The 20,233-nt window shown below is 44.3% G+C and overlaps 1 protein-coding gene across 8 annotated transcripts in view; it reads left to right on the plus strand.

Moving 5' to 3' along the window:
* The window catches only part of PPP2R5E (protein phosphatase 2 regulatory subunit B'epsilon), a 75,147-nt gene that overhangs the window by 20,402 nt on the left and 34,512 nt on the right, over positions 1-20,233 (plus strand). Inside the window, exons 1-2 of one of the 8 annotated variants that reach the window (XM_087952310.1) lie at positions 12,759-12,894; positions 13,842-14,061. The exons of 6 other annotated variants lie outside the window; for them this stretch is intronic. The gene's annotated coding sequence lies outside the window, so the exon portion shown is untranslated. Of the gene's footprint in view, positions 1-12,758; positions 12,895-13,841; positions 14,062-20,233 lie in introns of those variants that run through there. One more of the 8 variants, XM_026670156.2, reaches the window with a different exon arrangement.

The following is a 20,233-nucleotide window of genomic DNA, read 5'->3' on the forward strand; positions in this document are numbered from 1 at the left end:
AGGGGATTGAATGAGCCCAGGACACTGCAACTGTCAAAAATGTGAGTTCGTTGTCAAGCATCCGAATATAAATCACATGACCACGGGGATGCGGCAAAGGTCCTAAGTGTGAAAAATGGTCATAAGTCACTTTTTCCAGTGTTGTTGTAATTTCGAACGGTTGAACTGTTGTAAGACGAGGACTACCTGTATAAGACAGCTTTTGTTATTTATGAAATGTTTGATTTATTCAGCAAATGAATAATTGGCATAAATATAAAAGATCATTTGTTCAGCAGTCATAATCCCAAAATTATACATGACTTTTACTCAATTCTTTAGGACTCACTACACCAATATCTTTGAGGAAAAAAGTTATAATTTTTGAATAATGTAAATTTTAGAATCAAGTTCAATATCATCTAAGGCAGTGGTCCCCAACCTTTTTTGTACCAGGGACCAGTTTCAAGCAGAAACACTTTTTCAAGGACCGGCGGGGGGGATTCTATTTTCCATTCCCAAAACTTTATGTTTACCCTACAACTAGCATTAAAGACACCTGACTGCAGTCTCTCTAGTTCTAGGTCTTGCCCAACTGTGTAGCTACAAAATTTCATGCAGATGTTTCTCTTATCTCTGTTTGGTGAAAACAGGAATTGAATGAGGAGCATTTAGTCAGTGTGTTTTCCCTAGGAAGCTCCTGTAGTCCTTGTTTAGGGATCATTCAGAGCTACGATGGACCTCTAACATCCACCCCAGGAAGAAACTGCTTCAAAGAAGCCGGGGGTGTGTGTGGCTTTTCCTGTCGCCGCACCTCCTCCAAAGCGCCCGTTCACCCCCACCCCGCCCGCCTGCGCGCGGTTCAATCCAGTGCTCCGTTCTGCCTGCCTGCCTGCGTTTCTGGTTGTTTGGGAGCAGCTTCGGCTGATAAAAAGAGGCGAATAGTTATTATTCTCAGCCGAAGCTTCTCCGAAACAATCAGAAACGAAGGCAGGCAGGCAGGCAGGCAGAACGGAGCACTGGATTGAACCGTGCGCGCGCGGGCGGGGTGGGGGTGAACGGGCGCTTCAGAGGAGCTGCGGCGACAGGAAAAGCCACCCCCCCCCGGCTCCTTTGAAGCAGTTTCTTCCTGGGCTGGTGGAGGAGCGAGAGAGCGACTGAGAGAGGAACGAGGCGGGAGGAAACCGAAGCCGCTGAGCCGGAGAGCAGGACAGGCTTTGGTTGCTTCCTCCCTCCCCTTCTTTCATTTGTGTCCTTGATCCCTGATCCCAGCAGCATTCACCGAAGGCGAAGAAAGCCGCCATTTTTTAAAATTTTTTTTTATTTGCGGCCCGGTACAGAGTGCTCCACGGACCGGGACCGGTCCGCGGCCCGGTGGTTGGGGACCCCTGATCTAAGGTCAAGGGCTGAAAAAGATGTTTGTAGAACACACACGATCACGCAGTACCCTAAAAAATGATCTATGTTTTGTTAAGCTCTCGTGTCTGTGTTTGTTTCTGAAAAGTCTAGGTACAAAAGGTCTCTATTTTGCAACTGAGTTCATCTAAATCTAGTTATTCCAGTACTATTTCTTCCAGAACCTCTACTTGAACTGCTTGAGGAGCTGTTGGCATTCTGTTTAGCTATGGAGGAAGTAAGTTGTAGCTTGGTGGAAAATCTACATTCCAGACATAGCTAATTCAAGGGTGTGTATTTGTATATCTAATTGATGAAACAAAAAGACACACTATTTCAAATGCTTATTTTGCACCTTTGATAGAAACTGCCTTTTAAAAATGCTTGCTCAACAAAGAGATTATCATGTCTTATAAAAACAATATTTATTTCTTCTGAAAAAAGAATCCAGAATATTAAATAATCATATCGTTAACAATTTATTAGTAGCATAAACTGATGCAGCAAAATAACATGTATTCCCTTGCTTTAAAGTACTTTTCTGTGCTTTCTAGTTTATGTAGAAGAAATACATTTCTTTTCCAAATCTTTTCTTTTTTCTTTTCTTTTCTTTTCTTTTCTTTTCTTTTCTTTTCTTTTCTTTTCTTTTCTTTTCTTTTCTTTTCTTTTCTTTTCTTTTCTTTTCTTTTCTTTTCTTTTCTTTTCTTTTCTTTTCTTTTCTTTTCTTTCCTTCCTTCCTTCCTTCCTTCCTTCCTTCCTTCCTTCCTTCCTTCCTTTTTCTTTCTTTCTCCCTCCCCCCGCCCTCTCTCTCTCTTTATTTCTTCTCCCTCCCTCCCTTCTTTCTTTCTTTCTTTCTTTTTCTTGTCGCTTTTATTATTTTTACAAATAACTCAAGGTGATGAACATATCCAACATGCCTTCCTCCTCCTATTTTCGTCCCAACAACAACCCTGTCAGGTGGGTTGGGCTGAGAGAGAGGTGCTCAAAGTCACCCAGCTGGCTTTCAATATGGAATGGAACAAAAAAAAATGTTCATTTGCTGCTGCAAATTAGCAGAAGATTGTGGCAACCCTTTTCATAGTTGGTAAATTTCAGCATAACATTGAGGAAACTAGGACTGCAGATTATTTGGGGACTGTACATGGCCTACAGATTATCCACTCTACTTTTATCTCCAGAGGCGTTAGTGTATTTCCCTCACCTTACACTTGGGGGTCTGGCAATAGTGGTTAGCCTTGGCAATAGCTGTATTAAAGGGTATATGATTTATGTTCACCACTTGATTATGATTATATTTTATTAAATTTTTGTGATTTTAGGATAGTTGCATGCTGTTGCATTTATATTTTTACCATTTCTATTGCTTTAATTGTGATTGCCCAGTCACACTAGTGAGATAGGTAACTATACAAATTAAATGAAATAAATTATTTATCACATTTATATAGGCGCACTGATCTTACATGGTGACTAAATAAATAAATAAATAAAAACACCTGTTTTACAACTGGTTTCAATGAGATATTTTAAAAATTATATAGGGTGAATATCAACAGAAAAACATAGTTATCTTTTTGCAAAATGGATAAGGAGAGTTAGAATTTCTCCTCCATGTTGCATTGAGAGCCCAGGATAGGATGACTCCTTCCTATAACATCATTTAGCTGAGTCTGTACTAAGATATAAAAGCCAGCCCCCGGGAGAGACACCAGCTTTTGACTCAGCTCCTTTCAGTCAGTAGCTGTGTCTCTGAAAGCGTTCTGTTAGATAGCAATCACCAGCGATCTCCAGTACTTTTTTCCTCGCTTCAAGCAGCTCCCAGGGATCTGGGCATCCCTGTCTCCTTTCATCAAACACTACCGTCTGGATGCCTTTGCCTCGGCGACTACAGCCTTCGGCAGATGGGTGCTTCAACGAGTGGTTCAACAATCGGTGTGATGAGCCGGACGAGGACCCACCCGTGGACATGCAAGCTTTGGTATCTCCCATCCTGGGCTCTCGATGCAGCATGGATGAGAATGGGCGTTGGTAGAAGTTACCATGAACACCCTTTCTATCTATGCTGCGAGAGAGCCCAGCCCTTCCCTTGATTCGTCCGGAGAGGGTAAGACATATTTCTGTGTTCATTTGTGCTTTCAGAGACACCTTTCAGTCTGTCAAGTATCTTCGCCAAAGCTGGGGTCTCTCCCGGGGTCTGGCTTTTATATCTTAGTACAGACTCAGCTAAATGACGTCATAGGAAGGAGTCAACCCATCCTCTCCTGGGCTCTCTCGCAGCATAGATAGAAAGGGCGTTCACGGTAACTTCTACCAACGCCCATTCTCTGGTATTTGACAAAGCTGTTATTTTTTCAATAATTTTTTTTATTTTTACTATATAAAGAAACAGCAACTATTTCACTGTCTATATAAACAGTGCGTTGTCTGGTTACAGTTAGTTTGAGCTATAGTCATCATCATCATGTTTATTAGTAGTGATCATATAATAGTATTTTCTCTGCATATTAATATTTAATTGTTGATACTAAATCATGTTGATAATAAACATAATAAACCCTCATGGTAAAATTAATCCTTCACTTATAATTTTAAACATTCTGACTTCTGTTTCTGTTATTTAAGCATAGAAAAAATGAATCCCATGCTTCAAAATATTCCATATCTTCCTTCTCTGTAATTTCAAATGTTAATCTATCCATTTCTGCACATTCTAGTATTTTTTTTTTTTTTACTATCTTCTCATCTGTGGGGATCCCTTTTCAATGTTGTGCAAATACAATTCTGGCTGCTGTTAACACATGTAATATTAAATACATAGTCCCTTCATTATATTTTTTTTGATATGATACCCAACAGAAATATTTTTGGTTTTAAATATACATGTTCCTTCGTCATTTTTTCTATCCAACTTTTGTCCAATATATTTTTGGTTTTGGGCCCAAACACTGTTGTTGTTATTAATATTCAAAAACAAAGTTGTTGTTTTTAAATCATGCCTCCTTCCTAGGATTTTGTCACCTGAGCCTGCTGTTGTGGGCTGAGAGAGAGTGACCCATACCTAAGATGGGACTAGAACTCCTGGCTTCTTACCTGGTGCATTAACCACTTGACCAAACTGGCTATCTACTTTCTTCCTAGGGTGTCAGGATAGTGAATAATGTATTAAATATATAAACTATTAAATGTGTATAATACAATAATACCATAAAACATACATACACAAGCAGTATATAATTTTAAACTAGGCATTAAAATGATGGTAGCATTAACAGGAAGCAAATTTGAGTGGGTAGGCTATTTCAACACTATCATTGGGATAAAACACATGCTTTCCATTCCTATTAGGATTAATAAAACTGCTTGAAATTCTTAAGAGATGAATCCAAGATTTCTATAAGAAACCTTTCTATATTTTTGTATAAAAGCAATAAGTCTTACAAGTTACCTTAAAGATTAACCAATATTATTATTAAAAAAATATAATTAATTTCATTAGATCCATCAGGTTTTTAGAACTGAGAGAAGAATATTTTATAGATACAGTTGTTTAGCAGGGCAAGCGAAGGGAAAAGGTGAAATGGTGACAAGAGAGTTTAGGGACAGAAATACAATAGTTTATTTATTGAGGACACAAATTGTTGGGGGCAATATGCTGACACTGTAAACTGCTTAGAGAGGGCTGTAAAGCACTGTAAAGTGGTATATAAGTCTAAGTGCTATCGCTAACTGTTATCAGGTATAATCCTTAGGGCAACATTCTAACTATTTGAGGTTTTCAAGTCATCTTCAAAGACAATCTTATGTTTTTCCAGGCCAAACAAGAAGTTATATGTGAATTTAGATAACATTTTGAATGTTGAATGGATATGATGATCTGTTGATGAAATGTGGTGGCCATGTGGACCTTTTGAATTTTGAACTGGAAAGGGATTATCTGACAGAGAATGGAAGACGGAAGCAAAGGCTATCTCTAAATGGACAGTAAGGGTAAAGTGGGGAGGGGGGGGTGGAGGATGGCATTGCTTTCCTTGCTGATGTAATTGGAGTAGATGCGTTACACCAGTGATGATGAATCAGGCTAGGTATAAGGAAGTACATCGCATATTGCATAGTTGGGGATTTACTGGTGGTATGCTGACATAGCTTTCAAAGACTATGGCATTTCTGGTGGTTATAGTGGCTATTGGTGGGGGTTGTGATCAGGAGGAGGGATTGATATATCCGTTTCTCTATAATTACAGCTGTACTTGCGCTCATATTTTTCTTAATAAGAAACAATGGGTGAGATGAGAGTGCTCACCCCCACAGTAAGAGGTTGGGAAAGTGACATCTCTGTTGATGGGGCTCTTATTGAGGGGCAGCTGTTGCAGTTGGTTGGGCAAATCAGAGTAGCAATAGCACTTAGACTTATATACCGCTTTACAGCCCTCTCTAAGCGGTTTACAGAGTCCCCAACAATGTGGGTTCTCATTTTACCAACCTTGGAAGGATGGAAGGCTGAGTAACCTTGAGCTGGTGAGAATTGAACTGCCAAATTGTCAGCAGAAGTAGTTTGCAGTACTGCGTTCTAACCACTGCGCTACCACAGTCTTAATCTTCTTTATGCCATTTGTTTGCTAAAGTATATCTGGATGTGGCTGAGGGTATGTGTTGTGATTGAGATGGCTCAGGATGAGTGTAGTTCCTTAAGAGCTTTGGCAACAGCCACACGTCGGGAGTTTTCGGGGTGGCATAAAGATGAGGGGGTAAAAAAAGAAGAAACAATTTTTGGTGGTCGTGGGTTGGAGATAATGTAGTGAATGACATAGGGAACACCATTAAAGAGCAAGGAAGACCATTGATTTAATGCTGATCCAAGGTTCTGCCCTGTAGACTCATTCCTCAGTTCAGGAGTCACTATCACAGACAGCATCTGCTGATGGTAAACACCAACTCTTGAAGTGATAGAGGATGAAAATTAAACTGTAGTGACAGGTTGGGGAACTTGCTCATTTACCATCCTGCTGCCTGACTAATTGCTTCCTGAGTTACAGGACCTCACATGGGATTGTCCTATTGGGGGATTCTCCCTCGAGCCGCTCGGAGCATCCAGAGACTGGGATGTGCTTCTGAGTCCTCTTCTTGCAGGCTGAGCTTTAGATGAGGAAACGCTCCGCCCCCTCACGTGGTATCGCGCAGCGTCTCCCAGTCTTTTGCTCAGCCTCGAAGAGTCAGGCTGTTTTCAGAGAGCTCCTTGGCTGATCGCACATTTCTTTATTATTACAACCCTCTCGTCTTGATAAGGTTTGATTTTCCTTCCTCCTCCTGCGCAAAGGGTCTGGACTTAAGGAAAATTTTTCCCCGTCCTTGGGGCAAGGCTGCGGGCTCGCAGCGCGATAGCGCGGACCCCCCCCCCTTATCTGATCGCTCGCTGCCTCCGCGTTGCCTCGTGGCACGCGTTTTCTTTACTGCTGGATTCCCCCACCTTAAACACCGATCGGGAGGGTCATCGCCCTAGGGCCCTAGGCGCTGTGCTGACCAGCGAAGCCCTCCCTTCCGTCCCGAAGGCGTCCCGACGGTTCAGCTTGCGGCCGCCATTTTGGCTCGCATCGTGGTCGGGCGCCATTTTGAATTTCTTTAGCTGCGGCAATTGGAGCCCCAGGCCTTGGGTCAAAGCTTAGCTGCCCATTTCTTCCACCTGGCTGGCCCTTGTATTACTTGTTGGCCTCCCGCAGCCCGTTTTCGGGCGAAGTTGCAGCCCCCTCCGGTTTTATTTTTCTTGTCTGAGGCCTGCTGCCAGAGGCTCTTCTTCTACCATAGGCCTCAGGTGTTTATTTGACTAATTGGCCTGTACTGAGATATACGAAGTTCTCACTGTTACGGTTACTGTTTAAAAAAAAAAAAAAAAAAAAATCTATCTATATATATATATACTTAATACATATACAAAAGGAATATATTAAAAAAAAAAAAATAAAATAAAATAAAATAAATATAATTATAATAATAATAACTTTTGTCTTGTACAATAATATTTTTTCGTACATATATAAATATATACGGATAACCTGTATATACTTTTGGTACTAAAGCATAATAAAGATAAAAATCAATCAAAAGGATAAGGAAGAATTATAATTAGAGTATCTATTTTTCTGTACATACTATATTTCTTAGATACCTTACTGTTATCTCTGTACACAACAAATTCCAAAAGGGGAGAGGGCCAGCTTCACCTTCACCCGGCCTCATCCAGGCCTGATCTGGGCGAGCCAACCGCCTTTGCTAGTAATTGTATCTAACATGGCAGACGACAATCCCTCTAAACGTCCTTCTTTGAAGGCTAAGGCAAAGTCCCACTACTTGCGCAGGCAGGACAAGGAACCTAAGGGCTCTAGACAGGACAAGGAACCTTCCAAGGCCGCCCAACGTGACGCCTTAAGGCGCCACAAAGCGTTGGAAAAAGAGTTTGACCGGCGTTCAAGGGAGTCCCGCTCGAGCCGTCAATACCTCCTCCTCCAAACCCTTCTACCTCTGCTCAATCTCTCCCTCAGACCCCTCTTCCCTACCTAGGCGCAGTTCGCTTCAGGGTCTTCCGACCCCGGACCTCCGACCAGGCGGACCCCGAAGCCACCTTTACACCCACAGCCGCTGGTCTGCGCCACGATGAACCCTCTACCTCCGAGGTTCCACCTCACATCAGGGCTTGGATGGAATCAGCCATCCGCCAGGGCATAGCAGAGGGACTACAACACATGACAAGATCAGGCTTCTCTCCGCGAGCCTCCGAGCACGACTCGATATCTATCAGATCCCTTCCACAACCGGTCCCCCAGTTGATCAGGTACTCTCTCAGAGGGACAGCCCTCCTCCGATTGGGGCCCAGGTGGAGGAGGAAGGGGACTTTGGGGATTTCAGGGAAGAGGATTCCCGGATGGGATCCTCCCGCTACAGTGAACCCCTCTTAGAGGCTGACATCATGGAAGGGGAGATGTCGGAGGACGAGGACCCTTCTCCCGACCAACCCTCCTTTGGGGGCTGTTTAAACCGCATATGTTCAAGTCCCTCCTCCTTAAGGCCAAGAATGTCTCTGGCCTTCTTTCCCAGCCCGCTGCAGAAACCCCCTGTCCCAGAGGGCCCGGAAGACTCCATTTTCACCCAACCAGTGGTGGAAGCTGAGGTCATCCCTTCCCCTCCCATCTTCGTTGATCTGGTAGCGAAGCAACTTACCTCCTCAGGGACCCCTCCCACTCCCTCTAGCCAAGACAAGAGATTCTTTAATCTCGATTCGGCTCTGTCTAACCTCCTGAATATCCCGGAGGTCGATGACCCCATTGTGGGTCTAGCCTCCTCCTCTACCCCTAGTGAGGCCCTAGAGGCCTTGAAACCTGAGGACAGGCGGGCGGAGCAGGCGCTACGCAGGGCTCACCTATCTGACGCCTGGGCCATTAAGTCAGCTACGGCCGCCTCATTTTTCACGAGGTCCTCTATCCGCTGGCTACGTCAGCTCAAGGACCACATCCCTGCTTCCAATCTCAGAGCTCACCAGGATATAGCGAAGTTAGTGGCTGCAGCCGAGTTCTCGGCTGACGCCACTTACCAGTCGGTAAAATTTTCTTCCAGGGCCATCACGTCGCATGTCACAGCTAGACGCATGCATATGGCTCAAACACTGGCAGGCGGACGTAAAGAATAAGGTCAAGCTGGCCACTGCCCCCATTACGGGAGATAAACTGTTTGGCCCAGCTTTGGAACCACTGCTGGTCGAGGGCCGCAGTAAGAGAAAGTATTTGCCCTCCCTTTTTGAAGGTCGGAGGCCAGGGGCTCTCAGCCCTTTCGGAGGAGCTTTCCACGCCCCTTCTACCAACCCCCTTCCCGCCCAGATATCCTAGACCCCTTCCTTCCGATCCCAGGACCGCACGGACCCGGGCGACAGATCCAGACGCGGTGGCGGCTACAAGAGACCCTTTCGGGATCGGGAGGAAGGCCCTACCGCAGAAGGTAGAGCCTCTTCCTCCCCCCGTTGGCGGCCGCCTCAGCCACTTCGCCGCCCAATGGGACATATCCACTTCCGATGCATGGGTTAGGGACACAATCAGGTTTGGCCTCGCCCTGGAGTTCAGGTCCGCTCCCCTGATTGTTTCTTCCCCCCCCCTCCTCAAGGGATCCCTCCAACGTGCACTAATGGATGCAGCCATCCATCATCTTCTTGACATCCAGGCCATTCAACCTGTCCCTCCGGATCAGAGAGGAAAGGGGTTTTACTCCCATCTCTTTGTGGTGCCCAAACACTCTGGGGGTTGGAGAGCCATCCTGGACTTGAAACGGCTCAACCGTCACCTTATCCAGCGTAGATTCAAAATGCACACTTTGCAATCAATTCTTTTAGGCACCAGGCGGGGAGACTGGTTATCCTCCATAGATCTTTCGGAGGCATACCTCCATATTCCAATCAGGCCTTCCCATTTCAAATTCCTCAGGTTCTGTCACAATAGCCTTCATTATCAATACGTGGCCCTTCCTTTGGACTGGCCTCGGCCCCCGGACCTTCACCAAGGTCCTGGCGGCTCTGGCGGCTCATCTCAGGAGCGTTCCTGTCCGCCTCCACTGCTACTTGGACGATATCCTTATTCTATCCCCGTCCAAGTCCCAGGCAGTCAGGGATACCAGGGTCACTCTCTCCACCTTACAGGCACGGGTTCCTAGTCAATTGGCAAAAGAGCCAACTTACCCCTTCCACCCGAATCAACCACTTGGGCGCCATAATTGATTCGGTTTCTCAAAGAGTTTTCCTCTCCCAGGAGAGGTTCCTTAGCATTCAGGCCCTGGTCAAACAGATCAGGCGTTCAAGGAGGGTGGCCTTACTGGACCTCTCTAAATTGTTGGGCAAAATGGTGTCATGCATCTCTATTATTCCCTGGGCCCGTCTACAGCAGATCCCTCCAGTGGTTCCTGCTCCCATTCCAACGATCCGGAAGAAGCAACTCGAAGGCCAGAGTCAGGGTCCCTCCAAGGGTCCTCACGTCTCTTCTATGGTGGACCAATCCCGCCATCAACAGAGGCCATCTCTTCGCGGAACCTCAACGACTCACCGTCACTACGGACGCAAGCCTGTCCGGTTGGGGCGCTCATCTCGACTTCGCTCTCGGCTCAGGGCAGATGGTCGCCGTCCGAGCAAAGGTGCAGCATCAATTGGCTAGAGCTTCACGCTGTCCATCTGGCCCTGCGCAGTTTTCCTCAGATCCGCAAACATCACGTCCTCGTTCTCACGGACAACGTCACGGCCAAGGCCCATATCAACAGGCAAGGCGGCACCCAGTCCATCCAGCTAATGAGGGAAGCCGGCGCCTTTGCCGCTGGGCAGAATCCAACCTCCTATCACTAAAGGCCGAACACATCTCCGGAGTAGACAATACTCAGGCGGACTGGCTGAGCAGGGCCACGGTGGACCAGGCAGAATGGCGTCTCCATCCATCCCTGTTCGAGGAAGCGTCCAGAATATTCGGCCTTCCGGTGGTGGATCTCTTCGCCTCCCCGTCCAACACTCAGCTTCCACGGTTCTTCTCCCGGTATCCATCTCACCGGTCGGAGAATCACAATGCTCTGCGCTGCCCATGGCCCCCAGGGCTACTATATGCCTTCCCTCCGCTCCCGTTAGTTCCCAGAGTAATACAGAAACTTCTTCAGGAGAGGGCAGACCTTCTCCTGGTGGCTCCCTATTGGCCCAGGCGACCGTGGTTTGCGGATCTCCGCAATTTATCGGTAGCGCCCCCATGGAGGATCCCCGGACAGGGTCTCCCTCTCTCAGGGGCCCCTTCTGCATCCGGAGCCTCAATGGCTCCAGTTAGCCGTCTGGAGGTTGAGCGGATCCGTCTGACTAGTGAGAATCTCTCGAGTCAAGTCATCGACACTATTTTGGCCGCTAGGCGACCTTCCACTACACGAATTTACGATGCCACTTGGAAGGGGTTCTGCAAGTGGTGTAGCGGGTCTCAGATTGATCCCCTCTCTCCCTCAGTGGCTCAGATCCTAGATTTTCTTCAGGAAGGCCTCCGTAAAGGGCTCGCACCTAACACCCTGAGACGACAAGTTTCTGCCCTCTCAACCGTGGTCTCCTGTGATAACTACGGTTCCCTTTCTCATCACCCCGAATTAGATCTTTCCTTAGGGGCGCCACCAACCTGTGCCCTCCCACTGTTCACAGGTTCCCCACATGGGACCTCAACAAGGTCCTCGTTTCTCTCACACGTTCCCGTTCGAACCCTTGAGAGACTCATCCCTTCAGTTTCTCACCTTTAAGGTAGTTTTTCTAGTAGCTATTACTTCTGCTCGTCGAGTTTCGGAAATAGCAGCTTTGTCAGTTAGGAGCGATCTATGTGTATTCCACGCTGATCGGGTGGTCCTTCGTCCTGACCCCACATTCCTACCCAAAGTTAACTCTCCCTTCCATAGGTCACAGGAACTGGTTCTACCAAATTTTTGCCCTAGGCTCCTCCAGGGGCAGGGAGGTCCTCTGGCACACCCTAGATGTTAGAAGGGCCTTGCGTATATATATTAAGCGCACTCAACCCATGCGAAGGTCGGAATCCCTCTTCCTATCCTTTCAACCCAGGTCACTGGGGCTTAAGGTTTCTCCTTCCACCATCAGTCGCTGGATCAGGGCTACTATTGCGAGGTGCTACCTTTCCCATTCTCTGCCCGCTCCGGGTGGAATAACCGCCCATTCCACCAGAAGTGCAGCCACCTCGGCGGCCTGGGCCACGCAAGCCCCCATCGCTGACATTTGTCGGGCAGCCACCTGGGCCTCCCGTCCCCGTTTATCAGACATTATAAAATAGATACGTACGCCTCAGCGGAGGCCTCTTTTGGCCGACGGGTCTTACAGAGGGTCATCAGTGATCCGGAGGGGCCTTCGGGCCAGACGGAGTCCCACCCGTAGGGACAGCCCAGCTTTGGTATGTCCCAGTCTCTGGATGCTCCGAGCGGCTCGAGGAGAATGGGCGTTGGTTCTTACCTGATACGCCCCTTCTCGGCGAGCCGCGAGGAGCATCCAGCCCCACCCTAATTTCTCCGTCTGGTGGGGAATCTTGCTTCAGCCAAGGAGCCAATAGTAGATTAGATAGAATTAATAACCTCTCTTCTCGTTATCGCAAAAACTGGGAGACGCTGCGCGATACCACGTGAGGGGCGGAGCGTTTCCTCATCTAAAGCTCAGCCTGCAAGAAGAGGACTCAGAAGCACATCCCAGTCTCTGGATGCTCCTCGCGGCTCGCCGAGAAGGGGCGTATCAGGTAAGAACCAACGCCCATTTCAATTTCTATGATTTGGGAGTGGCTTCTAGGAAGTCTCAGCAATTAATTATCTCAATGACACACATGAATTTGGGCTAGGTAATTGAGGCGTCCATGCATACAATTAGGCTGCTCAAGAGCAGTTGATACGTGATCTGAAGATGGGAGACATTCTGTGTTCTTTGCCTTAGATAATTTTTTGGTCCAGTTGATACTTCTTGCCTTCTACTTTTAAGATGCTTTAATATACGTAAGTAATCTTAAATACTATATATGTAAGTACATCGTATATACTTTTAAGTTAGTGGAACATAGGCAACAGTATATTGGTTTATGTGGTGATATCTAAATTGAAGAACTTAGATTGCATAGAATAGCAGGTATAGATGTTTGTTACCCTCCAGTGAGTTGTAATAAGAACAAAATGGTTCTGGAGAAAAATATATAGTACTCTGAATCAGTATGATCCAGAGAAAAAAAATATTTGGCTGTGTGACATGTATGGATAAGCATGAATAAGAAAATAAAGTAATTGGGCTTTCAAAGAATGAATGAGAATAGTGACCGGAGAGCATCTCCTTAGGGAAAGATGATTTTGAATACATGGAAGAAAGGAAGAAAATGGGAAAAATCTGGAGTGAAAGTAAAATTACTATATTTGTCCTATGTGAAGACAAATTAGAAGTTTATTATTCTCCAGATCTAATTAAATGGCAAGAGGATATGAAAGCTGATTCGAACAGAATAAAATAATTAGAATGCCAAGAATTGTGTGAGGGTGCATATGCCAATTCTAATTACTATAAGTCTTTAACAGTTCAACTTACAAAAAACAATTATGAAAAAGCCAAAGCTACTTTAGACACACTTTTATCTGGGAATACAGGCAAAACTGGGTAAAATATGCCCAATAAAAATGATTTTTATAACAACACCATTGGCAACTTTAATCTTAATACTTTTGATATTAAGAATTCAGAAAAGTTCAGTCCTTCCACATGTGAATTTTAAAGTATTCAACAAAGATGCCTCAAAAAACTCTCAGAAAAAGTTACTAATTGTAGATTGAAATTATTAAATTGTTCTAAGTGCCCAAGACTTTAGCCTTGATTATATAAAAGGCTGTAATTGTAATAATTTAGAGGCACAACTAGTTCTCTTGGTTCATTTGTGTTTTAATTTTCTACTTTATTTCAGCTTCTCTTATTTCATTATGTATTTCTGGCTGCTGATGGTTAAGGATGTCTGTGTATAGCTTACTGATGCTCTGTGGATCTCAGTTGTTAAATAAAAACAAGATGAAGAACAAAACAAATTTGACTCCTGGCCAAACTGGAGTCATGTTGAACTGCATTGTTCTTCTCTCCCCTGTCAGCTGCTTGAAAATTGTATCTGGACTGCTTGTTAAAAATAATTGGTAAGCAGACATATTAATTAAACTATTTTTCTATTAAGTTTTGAATTGGGTGAGATTGAATGCCTTCTGAATACATGAAACAGACTCTTCCTGCTTCCATTTCACACACTGGGGTGGAATTATTTTAGATGGAAATAGAACAATCCCTATCAGCTGCTGATCCAATTATTCCTGTGTATAAGAGCTTGGCTCCAACAGAAGAGGCAATTGTTTTGGCTGATAACATGATTGAACATCAGATTGGAAATGTGTATCAAGCAATATTAATTGAAGAGCTGCCATCTGAAATTGAGCCAGTAAATAATTTTGAGCTGATTATTATGATATATGTCTACAAGTAGAAAATCTGAGTAAAGTTGATACACTAGCAAGAGTAGCTGATTCTATGCATAAGAAAACTAAAGAGTTTCAGGGAATGTTTGAATGCATGAGAAGAAGTGAAGCAACTGAAATGAAAGACATAGCAGTTGGGAAGGAGGAAGTGGTACTAATTCAAAGTCAAAAGATATAAAGTATTACATTTTCAGTAAGTAGGGGATGAGCAGCTTCTAGTGGTTCTTATGAAGAAATGTTTTAAAAAAACTGAAAGAAATTAGTCATCCTTCCTGATTTGGCTTCAGAGCTTGCTAAAAACTATAAATAATTGAACTATGACAGCAAGAGAACAGACGCTTCATTTCCTTGTTCTGCAGTTTTTCTCTAATCTTTCAATGAAGCAACAATATTTCTTTGATTTACTTAAAATATTTATACTGCCCAACTCACTAAAGTGTGACTCCAGGGTTTGTATATCTTAACCCTCTTTCAGTTGGCTTCAGGCTCAGAGGTGGAACCCAAACAACACGTATTGCATATGTGGATAACCTCTAACAACAGTGGGATAGTAGCAGTATGTCCATTCTTGTTGTTCTTTTGACCTCTCACTGGTATTCGAAACGGTCTTTCATGGTATCCTGGATGATTGCAGGAGTTGGGAGTTGAGGAACAGAGCTGCATTAGTTTCCTTCCTCCTCTGGGATTGGTTTCAGTCAGTGTTGATATGGTCAGTATTAAGACCGACCATTCTTTCCAATTGTCTTTACTTGCAGAATCTAATCTAGGTCAGTCATCAGGACCAGAGGTTTTGTCTTCCGAGCTTTCAGACTCATGCTGGAGCCCATCCTCAGGGAACTTCTCTGTAGCAGAGTGTGCTTTGGACTACTCTGTATGTCCCAAAAGTTCTTTTTTCAAGAGGCAACTGAACTTTCTGATCCAGAAAACCAAGTGCCTCTTGAAAAAAGCACCTTTGGGACAACCATGACCTGGATGATTGAAAATCTCCATGGACAGACTATTCTGTGCATTATTATATGGTGCCTGGTTGTGTATGGCTTTTTAATTGTTGATTGGGGTGTTGATAGCTGGTGATTAAGTTGTTGGGTGTTGTTTCCTTGTGCTGTCAAGTCCCTACCTCCAACTACTTGGTAAGCTCGTGGTAAATCAGCACTCCTATTAACTGATGGGGGCCAGTTTAGCAGGCTTCAATCATTTCCCTGGCTGTTTTTGTATCTGCTCATCCAACAGTCTTGGTGCTATAAAACTGAATGTGTGTCCCTTGTTTGTTGCAATGTGAGGCTACCAATGTGTTTGTGTCTCCTTGTCTGAAGGCTTGTTTGTACTTTTGCGTTCTGGTAGTTAGCTTTTTCCTACATAGTCACAGGGGATCCAGTAGATTACATTGGAAGTATCTCCCACCTCCAAGTGATCTTTACAATGCATAATTTGTCCTTGTATGGTAGCCTCTGGGTGGTGCGCAATGCCCACTTGCAGACCTTGGAAATTGTGTTCTATTGCTTTCAAAATGTTTTTGATGTATGGCAGGATATGTTGTGTGGTTAGTCTTGTATCTTGTTTCTTTCTTTCTCTTCTCACTGTGTTCCACACACATCTTGTAACCAATGCTTGTGGGTGCCCATTCTGCCTGAATTGTTTGTGTAGGTACCTGCTCTCCAGTTGTTTAGCTTGCTGGGTACTGCAGTGGGTTCTCAACCTATCATATAATGTTATGAGGCAATTCTTTTTTCTCTTTACTTGCCCCATCAGATCTGGAAAGAGGCACCATCCATTAAAGAGTGTCATCTAGTGGGAGCCAGGGATGTGTTTCTTTAGAACACCATCCCACCTAAAATTAGGATTGTCCAAGTCTGATGGTATTTTAGAAAACCCTTAAGGCCTTGCAGTTCTCCCAGGTATAGGGTTTGGAAAGGTAGTTGAGTCCGCAGTTTTGTTTTTTTTTTTGCTTTTAATGTGATTACAATAATGTTTATAACCTCTTTGTTTTATTGTTACATTGATACTTTAAATTGTGCTTCCTGCCCAGAGTTGCCTTGCTGAGATGGGTGGTTATCTATATAAAATTAAGATAAGATGAATTGCCATTTTTTTACTGCGAGCACACTGGCCACATTAAAAAAGAAATTCTGTTGCCTGCTCTCAAGAGAAAGTGTATATCTCCCCAACACATACATAACATACAAATATGCATACATACATATATACCTGCACCATACTTATACCAGTGTTTCTCCGAAAATAAGATCCTGTCTTATATTTTTTTTGACACCAAAAAAGCCACCAGGTCTTATTTTTGGGGGAAGTCATCCACTGACTCACCTCACTTGTGTGTAGTACCCCTGGCCTCCTTTTCGCTATCAGAGACCTTTAGGAACTACTTGTTCTGTGGCCAGCAAAGCCGGCAAGACTTTCCTGAAGGCTGATAACAGAGCTCTGGATCGATTATCACTTATATTGGGTACACAAGCTAGGACTCACTTTTAGGGTAGGTTTCATTTTCAGGGAAATGTGTGTGTGTGTGTGTGTGTGTGTGTGTGTTTTGCTCGCACAAGCACGAAGCTGAAAGCACCAGCCTGAAGATGGCGAGTGGGTCCTCGTTGAAACGTTGCCAAGATGCTCTCAATCTTACACAGGAAAAGACCCGAACACACCAAGACCTGCATACCTGTACCCGTTAAAATCTACATCTGTCTGTCTGTCTGTCTGTCTGTCTGTCTGTCTGTCTGTCTGTCTGTCTATCTATCTATCTATCTATCTATCTATCTATCTATCTATCTCTATCTCTATCTCTCTCTCTATCTCTATATCTATCTATCTATCTATCTTTGGTTATTCGGGTTTTCTCCCATGTAAAATTGGAAGTATCGAGGCAACGTTTCAATGAATTCTCATTCATCATCTTCAGGCTTGGGTCTTCGGCTTTGTGCTTCTCGGAGTAATGTCAGCTTGCAGCTGCTTCTTCCTTTTAACTGCTAGTGGGGGAGTGACTTGATTGGGTGGGGTCTTGGCTGTGTTCTGATTGGGTGGCGGTATGTTCTCATTGGTTGGGGGGTTTGGCTGTGTTCTGATTGGTAGGGGGTTTGGCTGTGTTCTGATTGGTAGGGGGATTGGCTGTGTTCTGATTGGCTGGGGTGTGTTCTGTTCAGGTGGGCTCAGGTTAGTTAGTTTGCTCAGAAGCCGTACCGCAGCTGCATCACTACTCGCTTCAAACCCCTCCGACCCATACATGAAGCGAACTGACGCCCACCATGAAGATGTGGCACGACCACGAACACGAAGCCAAACAACAGGATCACAGCTCACCAGCTCAAATCCCCCGGCAACTAAGACTAACCTAGATACTAGCCTAGATACTTCCAATTTTATGCGGGAGAAAACCCGAATAACCAAAGATCCACATACAAATACCCATGAAAACCTCAGAAAACACACATATATATATATGTGTGTGTGTGTGTGTGTGTGTGTGTGTGTGTGTGTGTGTGTATGTATGTATATATGTATGGTATTCAGCTTTGTTCGGGTATTTTCCCACGTCATTATAGTTGTGCTTTTAAAGTTGTAGCAACGTTTCGGCAGAATCTCATCTGCCATCATCAGGCTTCTGTATTGTGTTCGTCTGTGAGTCAGACTTTCACAGCCGTTTCTGTTTTAAATTTGGGGCTAGCCTACTGTTGTGCCAGAATGGTTTTTTCTTCATCCTGATTGGTTGGGAGTCTTGGTCTGTGTTTATTGGTCTTGGAGTTTGCTGTGTTCCGCTTGGTTGGTGTTTCTAACATCTTCTGTCTATTTTGTAGCTTTTTTGGTCTTGATAGGCTGGCAACATTGTGTTTCCTGTATTGGAGGCTTTTAGTGTGGCTTGGCTCCGAGTAAACGGACGGCTATCATTTATTAGGAAGCTATCTTTCATCTGGGTGCCTGGTTGGGGTGTGTTTGAGCTGGAGGTATCGGGTGGGGGGGTCTGTTTGTGCCCAGGTGTTTGCCTGGCTTGTGGTGTGGATATTTTTTTGTTTGTGAGTGCAGGCTTCCAGATAATTGACAGTCTGGTGGAGTCATCTCTTCTATTCATGCTTTCAGGTCTTTTTTCAATCTCTATGGCTTCTCTGATAATTCTGTAGCTGGGGTTTTCTATAGTGGCGAGGGTTTTGGTGCCACTGAAGTCGATGCTATGACCTGTGGCTTTAATGTGTTGGGCTAGTGAGGAAGTGTGTTCCAGCTTTTTTACTGCATTTTTTGTGTTCATCCAGGCGGGTACTTATTCTTCTATTGGTCTGTCCAATGTATGTGGCAGGGCATGATGCACAGGGAACTTCATATATGCCTTGGTTTTCCAGGTCAATTTTATCTTTGGGGTTTCTTAGGATGGCTGCTATTTTTCTGTCTGTTTTGAAGGCAGTCTTGATGTGATGTCTGTGTAGTATCTTACTAATTTTGTCTATAGTACCTCTTATGTAGGGCAGGACAGCTGTTCCATAGGTCTGTTCATCTTCTAGGTCTCCATTATGTCTCAGTGTGTTTTTGTGGATCAGGCCAGTGATTTTGCTTTTGTGGAAGCCGTTAGCTGTCAGTACTTTAGTCAGGGTGCATAGTTCAGTCTTTATGTGTGTCTTGTCTGCCAGGTGTTTGGTTCTAGTGATTAGTGTTTTGGCCACGGAGTTTACCTGTGCTGCGTGGTGGTGGGATTGGGTGTTGAGGTAGCAGTTGGTGTGTGTTTTCTTCTGGTATATGGTGTGTCCTAGTGTGCCATCTGTTTTTTTGTAGATTAGTACATGGGATTCTGCCGAAACATGGCTACAACTTTAAAAGCACAACTATAATGACGTGGGAAAATACCCAAACAAAGCTGAATACCATATGTGTGTGTGTGTGTGTTTTCTTAAGTTTTCACAGGTACTTACATGTATGGTATTCAGCTTTGTCCGGGTATTTTCCCACGTCATTGTAGTTGTGCTTTTAAAGTTGTAGCAATGTTTCGGCAGAATCTCATCTGCCATCATCAGGCTTCTGTATTCTGTACAATACAGAATATATATATATACACATATACATACATACATACATACATACATACATACATACATACATATCCCATCTGATAAAAATCATACAATGTCAACAAAAATGAATCTATGGTACAGCAGAATAAAATAAAGCCACTTGAAATTGCAGAAAATGGGCTTATCTATGATTCAGTCCCAAAGCCATTTTAAAAAAAGTATTACTAAAGTCTATTGTGATCTAGGCCACCCAAATTTTGTCTGTCTGTCTGTGTGTGCGTGTGGGAATTGATGGAAATCATTGCAAAAAGCAAATGCTGCAACATTAAATCATACTTTCTAACTCCCATTATATGACTTTTACTTAGGGAAGGCACTTGGAGCATGCTGATCTGGTGAAAGGCAGAAATAACCAGAGACAGGTGGTTCCAAAAATAACACAATCAAGTTGTGTATTGTAAGATTTTGCAAGTGATAATAAATATCTTGAATTGCACTTTGAAGGCTGTTGGGACCCAGGACAGTGCTACATGGGTGTAGTGTGAAGTGCTTCTAATTATCCAGGTTGCTGAATTCTGGACCAATTGCAGTTTCTGGGTGGCTTTCTGGAGCAGTCCCATGTAGAATATGTTGCAGTAGTCCAAACAGGAGGTGACCAAGGTGTCAGTGACTGTGGGCAGGTCCTTCTAATTCAGGAACAGGTACTATCCAAAATGGAATGGCCATAGCTCTCGCCTCTTCCAGCAGTAGCTGGGAAACTAGGATTCCCCAAATTACATACCACTTCTGAGGTCATGCTTCACAGCCCCCCCCAAGCCTATAGCCACTAGGTCTCAGTAAGA

This window comes from Notechis scutatus, chromosome 1 (genome assembly GCF_049901735.1).
Source record: "Notechis scutatus isolate UNSWTSFEM ecotype Mainland chromosome 1, rNotScu1.2, whole genome shotgun sequence".
NCBI classification, from domain to species: Eukaryota; Metazoa; Chordata; class Lepidosauria; order Squamata; family Elapidae; genus Notechis; species Notechis scutatus.